Source organism: Camelus dromedarius, chromosome 13 (assembly GCF_036321535.1).
Source record: "Camelus dromedarius isolate mCamDro1 chromosome 13, mCamDro1.pat, whole genome shotgun sequence".
In the NCBI taxonomy this organism is placed as follows: Eukaryota; Metazoa; Chordata; class Mammalia; order Artiodactyla; family Camelidae; genus Camelus; species Camelus dromedarius.
Window position 1 is genome coordinate 17,236,644 of NC_087448.1, and position 14,259 is coordinate 17,250,902.

Here is a 14,259-nt window from a genome sequence, read left to right on the forward strand (position 1 = left end):
AGGCATGAATTCATAAATTTAAATATTGAATTAAAAAGTAATTATTTTCCAATTGGATTACCTCACTGTAAAGGCAGGAGTTTGGATTGAAATAGTAGTAAACGGGAAACTGCATTATGTGCTTAGGCATAATATGATTTGTATCAGAATCTTGTCTCTCATTTTTTTTTCCTTTGAATTTCTCTCTAAATGTTTCAGGGATTTAGGATGTATTTGATTTAGAAATGTTTCATTAAATTCTGTAATCTTCGTCTGTCATTCTGTATATGTTTGATAAATCCAAAATTGATCTGAAGTCTTTCAAAATGCTTTCTCTTCATTGCTATAACAACACTTGTAACAGGTTGTCAGGAAGAAAAGAATGCTTGATATCAACCAATTAAAAACATTAATTGAAGATTTCAAATACTCAGAAGCAGAATGTATACTGTGAAGGATGTGGCCTTATTTCTCAGACAGACGCCTCTCAAAAAGTATGATTCAATCAAGAGAGATTAACACACTTCCCTTTTAGGGAAGCTTATAGGACAGCATATAATTGAAGAACATTTTTAAGTATGTACAGTAAATTATCTAATATTGGAAGTTTACTCTTCATTTCCTTAATGTTTAAGGAAAGTGGAGTATTTTCATTAATACTGTAAATCTGTGTAAACTTAGAATTTCAGGCCATTTAATTCTCAGTCAAATAGGGGTATCTAATTTTTCACATCATCTAGCAGATTAACACCACTCACCTGAACGTTCACTCAGAATGTTAAGCAATCTTCTGCAAATTGGAATACTTCAGAAGTACTCTGCAGATTTTCTCTTGCTAACTAGGCACTTGAAAAGCATTTTTAGTGTATCGAGAATTCCCTTGACTATGTGTCAGGCCGACTTGACTAGGAAAATGGTTTTCTAAATCACTTTTTTCCTGCCTCATGTTCTCTTTTAAAATACCATCTTATTCCATAAATATAATAATCACTTAATGTATATGGAAGACATTTCTTAACATTATTTTGACTTTCATCTTTCAAGTCCTCTTTAAAACCAAGACTTAAATATAATCTTACAAAATCTTATTTTCCTTTATCTTTTACTGCGTAATCAGTAGTTATTTTTCATAAGTTACATATTCCTAAATGTGATGATTCATTAAATATGAAGCACAATATCCATTAGATAACTAGAATATCTAAACTTTTTTCATATATTCTACATTTAATAGTTTAAATCCTTAATTGTAGTTTATTTAAAAATAAAGTATTGCAAGTGCTCTTAGATAGCCTCCATCCCAATCTGTAAAACCAAACATGGAAGAAACGACTCTGGGAGACGTTAAATGACTCCCCGAAGTTCTTTACCTAAAATTTGAACCAGGTCTCTGGGCTGCTAGTCCATGAATACTGTATTCAGGTTACGATTTGCATTCAGAAGCTCTCTGAGAATTCAAAACATTAATAAACATAAGAGTTGCAAATAGAACATACCTACATACACTGACACATTTGTACCCACATATTTTTTTGTTCTCCTGTTACTTAAAATGAAAAGTATCCTTTAGAGAAGTTCATAATGACATATAGACACCAGTGAATTAGAACAAAAAGATATTTAATAGTGACTTACAGGAAGTGTAATCCTATGAGGTCAGATTCCAGAAGGGAAGTTATTCATCTAACCCAAACCAACTACATGAACAATTGAAGGGAAAAAAAAAAAAAAAGAAAGGCCAAGTCCACCGTGGAGCGTTTCTAAATTTATTAAGTGGAAGTATTAATATAATTTTTACAGAATATAGCTGTGGGGAAAAATAAAGCCTCATCTATAAGTTTGTATTGTGGTTGTGACAATTGAAGAGGTCTTTATATGTGTAAGAGAAGCATTAACTGCAAGTTCTTGGTCTAAGGTTTTAAAAAGTATTTGGAGCATAGCCCAGAATAGACCAAGATTATCATAATCATGGGAGATTAGTACAACCTGAGCTACGAGAAGTAACGCTAGCCTGAACAAACAAAGATTGTCTCCCTAGCCAAGGTTTGAGTTTTCAGCAGTTCTGTAGTGAGGAGGTCCAGCTGTCACGTTATCTAGGGCCCTTTGTTCCAAAAGCCAGAAACTGACTCTGGCTAACTTAGGCAGAAAAGGGGAATTTTGGGGGCAGTATATTAGCTACCCCTAGATTCAATGGGAAGGCTCAAAAAATAAACTTGGAAAAAGGAAGCCAAGGAGGGAAAAACAAAGTAACGTCAGTGGACCTCAGGTGAGGTCACCAACTCATTAATGCTGCTGCTCGGCCTTCCCACAACAGGGAACTTGATGTGACACTAATGATCTGAATGTAGGAAATTCAGGGAAACCAATTACTGATCACTTACAAGGAGGTGGTGAAATAAAACTCAAATTATGCGATGCATGGGCTCATAGCAGTGGCATTTACACTTTAATGCTCAATAAGGACACAACTCTTCCTTTTCTCTGGGAACATTTCTTTCAAGTAGCTAAAGATACAGTTGAAATTACTTGGAATTACTTATCCTTCTCTTCATAGTTGGGAGGATGTGAATTATGCAAAGAACAACCAAACTCACTGTGGAGAGAATGCAGGAGTGTCTACAGTGGAATATGAAGGAATATGTAGTTCTTCATTTTGCAAAGGTATTAGTATGTAAATAAATGCAATTTTTTTAAATTAAAAAAATACAATCTTCGAACCTCAGTTCCACCTCTGCATTTTCAAGCCTGAAGATGTTCTTAATACACTGTTACTCAAAGAATTTGGGACTTCATTAAGTTGTGAATTTTTCAGATTATACTATAAATACATACCGTATGTACAGTGAAATGCCCTACAAGTCGATGGGCTAAACAGTAAGTAGTTATTACTATTCATGGTTCTAAGTTTCAGTATTCTGGTGTCAGCTAAGCTTACTCACATGTCTGCACTCTGCTGTGTGTTGGGCAGACTGAGCCCCAACTTTGGCTGGATGCTTTCCCATGTTTGGGTCGGCTGGCCGGTGGGCTGGTCTATGACAGCCTCAACTGGGGCAGCTGAGCTTCTACCACGTGGCTTCCTAACTGCTAGTGGGCTGTGTCATGTTCATTCACAGGATGGTAGCAGATTCTAAGAGCAGTGTTGGAGAGTCATGAGGGCTAGGCTAGGCTCAAAACAGCTGAACTGTCTTTTCACTGAGAGGCTGAATATAACTATCGGACAGTGGCCAGGCTATATATAAAAGTGGAAATCTGCAGCAACCGGTCCAGGAAGCCAATCCATTACAGTAACTGGTTTTGGAAGCAGACTACTGTCTGTATCAGCCAGCCCTGGAGGGCAAACACTCACCCTGTAACAGTCAGCCCTAAGTGGCTAGGACTTGATTAGTAACTGACAGCTTCCCTATTTTGGTCCCTGCTTCTAACTTCAGACCAACTGGAGAAAGCCAAATTATGCACCTCTAGCCAGTCACATAGGACGATCCACTTACAGTTAGCCTGCCTGCGGCTTCCCCACCCTAACAGCCACTAATCAGGGCATGTCTGAAACCTTCCCCCTTTTTGTCCCCTCTTCTACTGCCAAAATGCAAGCATCAGTGGCTGACTCCTTTGTCATAGGAAACTCAGATTAAACAGCTTAAACAGCTTTCTGCTTATTGTTGCTAAGGCAGTCTTCATTTATTTTTCACAGCATTTTTTTTTTTTTTTTTTTTTTTGGACGAAGTCACAAAGCCAGCCAGATTCAAGGAGAGGGAAAAGAGGTTCTACTCTTGACGGGAGGAGCTGCCAAGTCATATTTATGGAAAAAACGTGGATACATGGAGGGGTATTTTTGTTGTAATCAATTTACCATACTTATCTCTGTGGGTTGAAAAAAAAAAAACTTTCAAGTAATACTGAATCCTTGATGTTCAGTTTTAACCTAACAATTACAGGAAGGCAAAGGAAATAACTGCTTTTAATTTTTAAGAATTTTATTGAATGACTCAGTGGATTTTATAGTAATGCCCCCTCTTTTTCCTGAACAGATCCCTATGTTTACTGATTTTGAGAAAATGATTCTCTGCAAAACTCATTCTCACTGCATTTAAAGCAGTGACGGGCATGCAGTAAGAATGAGTGCAGGATATTAATTCTTACTCAGGTTTTACTCCACTTAAACTTCATTTCAGAGTCTTCTCTATATTCTCCAATAGACTGCCCTTTTCTGTTTGTTAACACAGGTTTTCATACCATTGAACAGACAGCGTCTTATAACTTTGATTCTGAACTTTGGTGGAGTGGGGAACAAGAACTAAAACCTTCACTTCTTACTGAGTACCATGCAGCATGGACTGCCAGAACCAGGGAGACAATTTTCTGAGTTGAAAAGCTATGAGAAAGAAAAAAAATCTGAAGAAACAGCTCATCTGCACAAATTCTTTGTTAATTGTCTACATACAGTTAAACTTCAATAAAATAACGGCAACTCTTTCACAATCCTGTGCCTCGGTAGAGACATTAATCCATTTCTCTCTGACAAATGCAGTTTGTCCAAACTCATCAAATAACATTGTTTATATATAGGCATACTATGTATAGGAGAAAGCCGCCTACAGTTTCTGGATATTTGGTTAAAATAATTAACAGTAAGCACTTTATGCGTAAAGTATTTTTCTCTGGGGAGGATCAGAAAAACTCTGTAAGCAAAAGGTAAATGAAAAACATAAAATCGTTGAAATTGCAAGTCTTAGAATCTAAGATATGAGTTTGGTGTGTTGTTAACTTCACATTTGAGTATATTGTGAAGATAAAGCAATTACCTTAAGCCTTTATCACTTTATAAGGCAAAATTTCCTATGACTTTTATTGTGAAAATTTAACATATTAAAAGCTAAAATCTTAATGAATTTTAAAATATTTGTGTGTCAAAGGTAAAGTGTTCTTTTTAAGAAACAGAATAAATGGAAAAGAAACTATAATTTCGGGTGATTTTTAAGCTTCATTTACAGCCATCCTGACAAGTAAGTGTATGTCTCATGGTTTTGATTTGCATTTCCCTGGTTAGTGACGTAGAGCATCTTGTCATGCTTCCGTTGCCCAGCTGTGTGTCTTTGGGAAAATGTCTGTTCAGGTTGTCTGCCCATTTTTAAAATTGGCTTGTTATTTGATGTTGAGTTGCCTGGGTTTTTGGTATATTTTGGATAGTAACCCCTTATTTCATATATAATTTGCAAATATCTCCCATTCGGTAGGCTGCCCTCTTTGTTTTGTTAATAGTTTCCTTCATTGTGCAAAAGCTTTTTAGTTTGTAGTCGCATTTAGTTTTGCTTTTGTTTCCCTTGTCTGAAGAGACAGATCCAAAAAAATTTTACTAAGATTGATGTCAAACAGTGTTTTCACTCACTATGTTTTCTTCTGGAAGTTTTATGGTGTCAGGTGTTACATTTCAGCATTTAATCCATTTTATTTTGGGGTATGATGTGAGGAAGTAGTCCAGTTTGATTCTCCTGCATGTTGCTGTCTGCTTTTCCCAATACCATTTATCGAAAGGCTGTCTTTTCCCCCTGTTGTATAACCTTGCCTCTTTGCCGTGGATTGATTGACCATACAAGTGTGGGTTTACTTGTGAGGCTCTCTGTTCGGTTCCATTGACCTGTGTATCTGTTTTTGTGTCATTACCATACTGTTTTGATTACTGTGGCTTTTGTCGTATGGCTTGAAATCAGGGAGTGCGATGCCTCCACCTTTAAGATTACTTTGGCTATTTGAGGTCTTTAGTGGTTCCATTAAAATTTTAGGATTTTTGTAAATTGACTTTGCATCCTGCAACTTTACTGAATTTGTTTATTCTAACCATTTTTTGGGGTGGAATTTTTAGGGTTTTCTAAATATATCATTTATTGAAATAAACTTTTTATATAATCTTTGTATAGATTATTATATAAATGCATGTAACTTTTGTCTTAATCATTGCAAATGTTTTGCTTTTTAAATGTAAACTTTTTTCAGAGTATTTAGTGATCAATTCCTATAGGTTTCTGATTGTGGGGTATCTTATGAAATACCAGCATGAACAAACAAAAAAATTCCATACCTTCTATTCTCTTAGCATTTTAATGTAAATTTTAAAATCTAGAATTGTGCCTTAGGATTTCTTAAACATTTGCTAAATTTCTTCAATTTCCTACTGAATAAATTGCTGTCACTAGTAAATAATCACAAGCACAGTTATTTGGCAACATTCAAGCATGATTAATTGATCCAAGTTAATACACTCTAGTACACCGAATGGCAGTCTCACTTTCCCAGCCTACACTAAAGCACACTGCTAAGAAAAGAAAGAACTGGACTCAATGGTGTGAAGCATGAACTATTACATCATTCACTGATTTAGTGAAATATATTGCAGTTGTATCATGGCATTTCACAGAAGCCTTAATATGATATAAAAGTAGAAACAGTAACATAACGATTATGAATAAGAAAGCAATAATTTCAAGAACTTTACACAAATAGTAAATTTAAAGAACTGTTTACTTTCTTGAAAATTTTGTGAGCATTTGAGTGATGAGAATTTTAACTTCAACAGTTGTTCTAAATATGTCCAGTGCCTTAGGCAACTGGCATGCCAGTAAATTATGAACCTAAATGTTTACTAACACTGTACAGTCTTGTGTAGCTTCAAAAGTATATAGATACAACAGCAACAGAAAACATTGCTGTGGCTACATCTTTACTTTTTTGAATGATACTGTTAAAAACATACTTAGGGTACTTATTCCCATGACCCCCGTTGTCCCTTGGCGTTTGTTCTAATTATCTGGGAGTCTCTATTCTATGTGGTTTCTACAAGACAAATAAACTTCAGCATTTTCCAGGTTTAGAGCTTCCATCTACCAGCTTGTAATGTACACACTTTCCTTGAACAACTTAGAAAGCATTTTAAATACAATTGTATACCAATATGTACTATTCTAACATATAGTATGTACTAATAGCTGTAAAAGACTGCATTCATGACATAGTATTGAACTGATTTCCAGCCTTTTAAAAACACTAGGAAAATATGCACCCATCTGCTAAACTAAATAAATACATCTGTAAGTCTGAAGAAGCTGCACAAATCCAGCTTGCTTTAATAGTGGAGAAACAAATAGGACTACAAATCAGTGAATGGCCCAGACCTGGATCCTGGATAGAGGATTCTTTCTTTTTGTTGTTGTTGCAAGTTAGACTGTGTACCTGCTTTTAAAGAAAAGCAGTTTCAAGTCTCACTGTGCTCATTCCTGTGTTTTTGGGTGTACATGAGCAAGATAGCTGAAGGGGGTGGACAGCCTCCATCAGCTGGAACTGTTGAACTGCTCATTCTTCATAGATGGGATGTTCTCACATTTGGAAAACAATATTTGGGAGCTACAGAAGTTTATACAGGGTATAAAATGATTAAGATGCTATAATTTTTTTATTTATACAGAAAAGAAAAGTAGTAGAAGCTAGAATTACATCATTCCCACCAAACATGAGTTATGCTCTCCCACTGAAATGCTCACTGCATTCTTGAAAATGTGCATGCTTCAAGCCCTGGACTTTTTAGACACCTGTATCCTTGGAGTGTTTGAGTGAGGACCGTAGTGTGGTCCTCATCAGTCTTCCACAGAATGCTCATGATTCAAGGAAAATGAGAGGGCTACATGCTACAAAATTTCTAGTTTCTTCCCTGTTCACACCACAGTGTTCAAATGTCTATAAAATTGGTCTCAGTCTAGTTTCTAGAATCCTCTTTGAAGCCTGGATATTTGAAAAAAATGAACTAAAAATTCATCAGGCATTTCATACAAAAGAGGGACAGGGGGCCCAGGCTTTGAGGTAGATCACTGAATTCAAATCTAGATCCCACCATTGTTACCTTGGACAAATGATCAAGTTTTCTGAACCAGTTTCCTCACTGGTGAAATGGTGATTACAGGACTGTAATGACCATCATGTGTCTCGACAACGGCAGAGATGAAAACTCCCCGCACAGATTAAGGCCTCAGTGGCCAGTGCTTTCTGGGAGCCTGTTGTAGGAGCAGGCAGCGAGCTGGCAGAAAACAAAAGCAGCAGGACAGCCTTCAGGTGAAAAGGACCCTGAGGGAGCTGCCCCACCTGAGGAGTGGGGCAAGATCGTGCTCTTGGATTTAGCACTTGCTGTTCCCTTTGCCTGGGAAGCTTTTCCCTGGCATTTTTATGTCGACCTTCCTTTGTTCAGGGCTCTGCTGAGATGTCACCACAGAGAAGCTCCTCCATCGCTCTTAGATTCCTTGCTCTGCTTTATTTTCTCCTCACTACACTTTGGCTATCACTACAGGATACTGTGTTGAATATTTGTGTCGTATAGAACATGAATCTCAAGTCAGGCATCATGTTTCTAAACTGAAAACTCCATAGTTCTCCTCATGGCTTCTTTTGCATCTCACACACAGTGCCTCACTATAATGCTATGTTTGCTTTATATTCATAATTATATTTTTCTCATTTTAGGTCAAAATAATAAAAAAAAATCAGTTTATTGCATACACTGTGATATTCACACATTCTTTGAATAACCTTAGCTAAAAAGCACTGCTCCTCGTTAGCATATTCTTTCTGACTTCTGTGTCCAATTAACTTTTGTTCTAGCAAATAAGACTTTTTTGCAAATGGTTAATATATCAAGATATTAACTGGACTTGGAGGAAAAATGAATTGGAGACATATTAGCAATAAAAGCATTTTACAAGGATGACTTTTTCAATCCTCCTCTGATAATCCTTCATTGAAGGCTACAATTTTGTACAGACTCATCAATTCATATTTTCTCCACTAGCAAAAATTCAGGTACATGTTTTACCTCCCTGTGAGCTTATAAACTCCTTGAAGGTAAAATCTAAGTCAGATTATCATTGCTATTTTTATAATGATTTTCATACACTGTGCTGTTTGTAGAATAGCTATTCAAAGTGTGCTGAATAAATGAATCAACAAGTAAGTATATTTTATGAGTAAAGATGGTTATCTGATATGACACTGGCTTAAATGCTGCCTGCACAACTTACTACCCCTGTGATTTTAGGCAAGTTGTTTCAGTTTTTTGTGTCTTAGATTATTTATATAAAGGGGCTGAAATATTTTGTTGAACGAATTGGTTTGAGGGCTAAATAAAGATGCCTCCAACAGATACACAATAAACGTTGGCTCACTTTTCTCTCTGAGCTCAAAATCTACTCTCTGGCAAGTTGTCCCGTTTCCACACTCATCCTGACAAGACTGGAGGTGGGCAAAGGGACTGTGCCTTCCCTGGGGGCTGTACTTTCTTGGCTCTTCCCTTTTCAAAGAAGATCAGAGGCCCAAGAGCCATTTTAAAGATTTAACCATCACAATGACTTTTAAGCCAAATTCGTAGCTTTTTGACAGCGTATGTATCTAAAAACTGGAACACTGCTCACTTTATAGCAGTCGGCTTTGTGTATCAGTAGCTACTACCATATATACCGTGCATGTATTTTAAAAGACATAGTTCCCAGGACAGCTATATATTTGGTTTCTCATCTGCCTTTCTTCTCGCTTCTCTAAATGTGTGACTCTCACGCTTTTTGACCTTAAGAATCCTTCTCTCTTGAAAATCTTTAGAAATTCCGAAAAGCTTCAGTTTGAGTTATATCTATATATATTATATAAAAACTAAAGTGAAGAAATATTTTAAATTACTTTAAGTTCATTTAAAAAATAAGTCAATTACATGTTTATAGTAACTTTTATAGAATATAATTACAAAACAACAAATAGTTTATGTATTTTGCAAGACTCTCTAAACTTAGCTTAAGGGACCACAGCTGTATTTTCATATTTGCTTTTGCCTCTGTCTCTTCTGATATGCTGTCTTGGTTGAAGTAGAAAGAAGATTGAGCATCAAACAATACATAGTTGGAAGAGGGAGGAGTGTATGTAATGGTTGTATTATACTGAATTGTGGTAGTTTCTTCAAGTTGCAAGGTGAAATTTTAGCCGTATAAAGAATCTGTTGGAAGCACAGGGAACTACATTCATAACCTATAATGAAACAGAATAAGAAAAGCAATGTATGTGTATAACAATCACTATGCTGTACACCAGAGACTAATACAACATTGTAAATTGACTGTACTTCAAGAAAAGACCAAAAAAAAAAAAAAAAAAAAAGAACCTGAGTTGTTTTAAAATCCATGGGAATATCTTGCACTGTGAAACTGTGAATAGATCTTTTTGCCCATAATTTTATAACGTCATATACTTGTCATTTGGAGAGTATGGGTCCACTGAGTTAAGCAGTTCTTTCCAATGTCAGCATGGTATATCCCACAATGTCAACAAATTCGTTATCATCACTAGTATCAGCCTTAGTGTCTTTAAATGCTATGTCAAGCATGACAGGAGATACAAGTTTTGACTGAAAGCTTGAATTGTATCATTGGCAATAAATACTCAGTTGTTTCCTTTCAGGTGACCAGCACACTTAATTCATTTTTTAAAAAATATTCGCCAAATGCCCAAGTCAATTTAACAGTAGTTTGTTAGTTGGTCCTTGGAGTAAAAGTAATTTCCATGAGAAAAGCTTCTAGTTAGACTTGGGTCTCAGTTGTACCAGGGCTTTTCCTTGAAACAGTCATTGTTCTTCAGTAGGAGTAAGAGCCAATACAAGTTAAGGGTAATGAGGCTTAACTTCTCTCTGTTGAGAATAGGGGAGACTTCTCCCCCCTCCTCCTTTTCTTAGAGCATGTAGTTCAGAAACCTTGTAATTTTAAATTCTTCATCTCCGGGAATTGTATTTAAATCTCCTTAAAAGCTGAGTAAGCCCCTTGCCCACTTAACATCCTAGGGAGGTTTTTCTCAAGGACCTGAAAATACTTTTTGGAATGTAACTATCCAAGAACAGTTGCACCTCCATCTCCCAGTTCCTGTAAGGATCTGGGAGAGGAGTAGGAGTTTTACTTCAGTGGATGCTTTGTTCTCAGTTGTAAAACTACCTCCTGTCATAAAAATAGAAGTTTTTTCCCCCTATTGTTGAAAGTCAGTTAACACAGATTAACATCCAAAGTTACCAGGTGAATTTAGGATGAACTATGTAGTAAGGTCTTCTTGCACTAGTTATTGTCTGATAAATGTGCATATAATGGGTTGTGTCTGTTCGTCCGTATTAAAGGGCAGGATTTGTTTCTTTGCAGTCTCTTAATAGATTGCTTACAATGTACAACTCATTCTGTTTCAATGCATACTCAATAATAAAACTTGTAGAGAGCTTTCTTGGGTTGGTAGAATATTTTGTTATCAGTTATATTTCCCCAGCTTACACAGACGTGTTTTACATGTACTCTGTGTTTTGTCACACAGGATATTAAAAGCTATGTAAGCAGTTTCAAGATTTTACTTGTCAATTTTAACACTTAAACATAGTCATCATTAATTTTTTTTTCCCTCAAAGTTCTTGGCAGTTAAGAGTTCAAGACCGTTAGTGGAGTTTTGACAGAGCCTTTATCATTGGTTTTTCGCAATTATTGAACATATAAAGAATGGAAAAGGCAAATAACATCTTCGTATTACAAAGAACATTGTTTTGAATTCACAGAACTCTTGAGTCTTATTATTCCCACAGGTCCCCATATTCAACTGGAAAATTAATTGGAAGTACCTTAAATCTATCAATCTTAGATGGGAAAGTCAGAAGATTAAAGTTCCCTCCACCTCCAGCTGTAAGATCTAATTGGAAGGAGTGAAAGGGCACCATAAACTTAATTTGATCTTTGGCTAAAGGCAGTTTAATTCTTTCTGAGATTTTAACAATAGAGACCATACTTGGTCTTTGTCTCAAGGAAAAATTAATAGAGCTTTAAATTTTAAAACTTTTACTTTTAAGAATCATCTCCCTCTTTTGATGATCCCACATTTCTGGACTCTTTTGTTTTCTGTTTGCAAGGCAGTCAGTTTTTTTCCCCCCTGAGGTCATTTGTTTCTTATAATTTCTTGCACAATGCTCCTACCAGCAGCCATCTTTACTACTAATATTCTTAAAATCATAAACATTGAAGTTTTTTAAGTCCATGACCTGCCTCTAGTGCCTCAGGTGATTTTACCAAATGCATATTTAGAAACTACCAAGCATTTATTACTATCATTTCATCTTCCACTATCAGCTTTCTCGATATCCGAAGATTTACAGCAGTGGTCCTCCTTTGATACTAATTTCTGTAAAAGGATAGGATTATGTGGTGAAATAACCACTAACCAGTGCTTTTGGCACCATCTTCTAATGTAACAAACTGAAACATAGCTCTGAAATTTGTCAGGTAAAGATAATTGAGGATTTTAACATTGACAATTAAATGATGCACTCCTGAAATGATATACACCATTTAGCCCATGACCCCACTGGCTGGAACTAGTCACATAGCCTTACCAGCTACAAGGAGTAGGTGGAGAGTTTGGCTGCTAGAAATCTAGTTCAGTGAGTTGCTAAAAATCTGACTCCCCACTCCCCAAGTACTTTTTTTAAGAACAGCAGTTGACAGTCTTGGAAGTTTTCCTTATTCCTATTTTGAAACATTTAAATAAGATGCATAGGTTACAAATTGCACATTAAAGGGGATAGGAAACAAGTTAAGATCATCGGAGCTATTGTTAATTATTCCATGAAATATCTTTCAAGATGAATAATTCCATTTAAATAAAATTAATGGAGTTATTTCTTTAGTTGTAAAAATCAGGATTATGAAATATACTGAGATACAGTGTCATATTTCATCTCTAACAAGTAATACACTGGCTTAGCACTAGTCTCAAACGCTTAATTTGTTATGTGAGTTAAAAAAAAAAACACTGTGGTAGCTTAGATTGAAAGACAACTTTTTAGAGGTGTGTCATGATTCATTCAAATACTTTATGGAAAGTTTCAGATTTAATTAAATATTTACTCTTGTAGCTAAATTACTGGAACAGAGTTGTAATCCCTATGTTATGGATTTAGCCCTGAGTCCTAGAAAAACTCTAATTGTTCAACACAAACTCCAGCTGGAGGATAGCAATTAAATAGATCACTTGAGAAGAATGTGATGTCCGTTCATAAAAGCACTGGTTATAGAAATGGATCTCATGACATACAAATAGTTATTTTCCAGAGTTTGAGTTTGTTATGTGTAACAATAGAATCAAGTAGAGTTAATTGTAGAAATGACCCTTTAAAAAATACGTGTTAGTAATACTGTCAGTGATGGCACAGTTAATTCTAAATGTGATTTTTCAGGGAATTTAAGAGATTGAGAGACATCGATAACAAAATATATTACTATGTGTTGATTAAGAAAGTTGAATTTCTCTGATGGTGCAGTATAAGGACACATAGCTCTCCCTCTCCCAGGAATACACCAAAAATTTACATCTGAAAACGGATTAATTTGCAAACAATACTAAGCTTTGACAGAATAGCTCTCATTTCAGAAATAGAAGGAAATCCTCACAAAACCAGGTAGGAGGGGAAAAAAAAAAAAAAAAAAGAAAAAGGAAACCAGTGCATGATCTGTCCCCCAGGGAGGGAGTGGTGGAGGAAAAAAGGCAGTTCACTCTGGGAAGCCCCCTCTCCAGTGGAGAATTCAGTAGGGTCGAAAAGGGAGCTTCAGAGGTTTAGAGGAGAAAGCAGCAGCTGTTTGGCAGACAGAACTGACAGAAACGAGGACAGAGGGTCCCTGCGATCCCCATCCTGGGACCTGAGCTGGTGAGGGTGGGCTGGGCCTGGCTGCTGGAGCTCGGGCTTCTGTTGACGAGCCCAGGAAGCGGACTGGGGCGGACTGGACAGAGGCAGCCTCAGGCACCTGGAGTGCGGTGCGGGCTGAGGCTAGAATGTGTGCGGAACAGAACAGCTTGGGACCCCCTGCTGATGCACATTGTGGGGAGGGGCACAGTGCAGCCCGCCACAGCAGCTGTCTCCACTAGCGCAGAGGGCGTGGTTGGCACCACTGTTGGCCTGTGTTCTCCTGAGAAGAGAAGCAGGGTTCAGACACAGCCATTTTCTCTGCCTGCTCCAGAGAGACACAGTTCCCTGGTGCGCAGCTCCTGAGGCAGAGGCAGAGCTGAAACCGGAACCCATTTCCTGGGGCCTACAAGTTTGCAGGGGGCCTGAGATTGGATTCTAGCCCCAGGCAGCAGGGGCAGATCTGGAGCTTTTGTTAACCTTTGTTCGCCTGTGCCTCTGCGACAAAGGAGCAGAGTTCTGGCGCACAGCGGGGGTGACTTTGTCATGAACACCTGGGTCAGGGC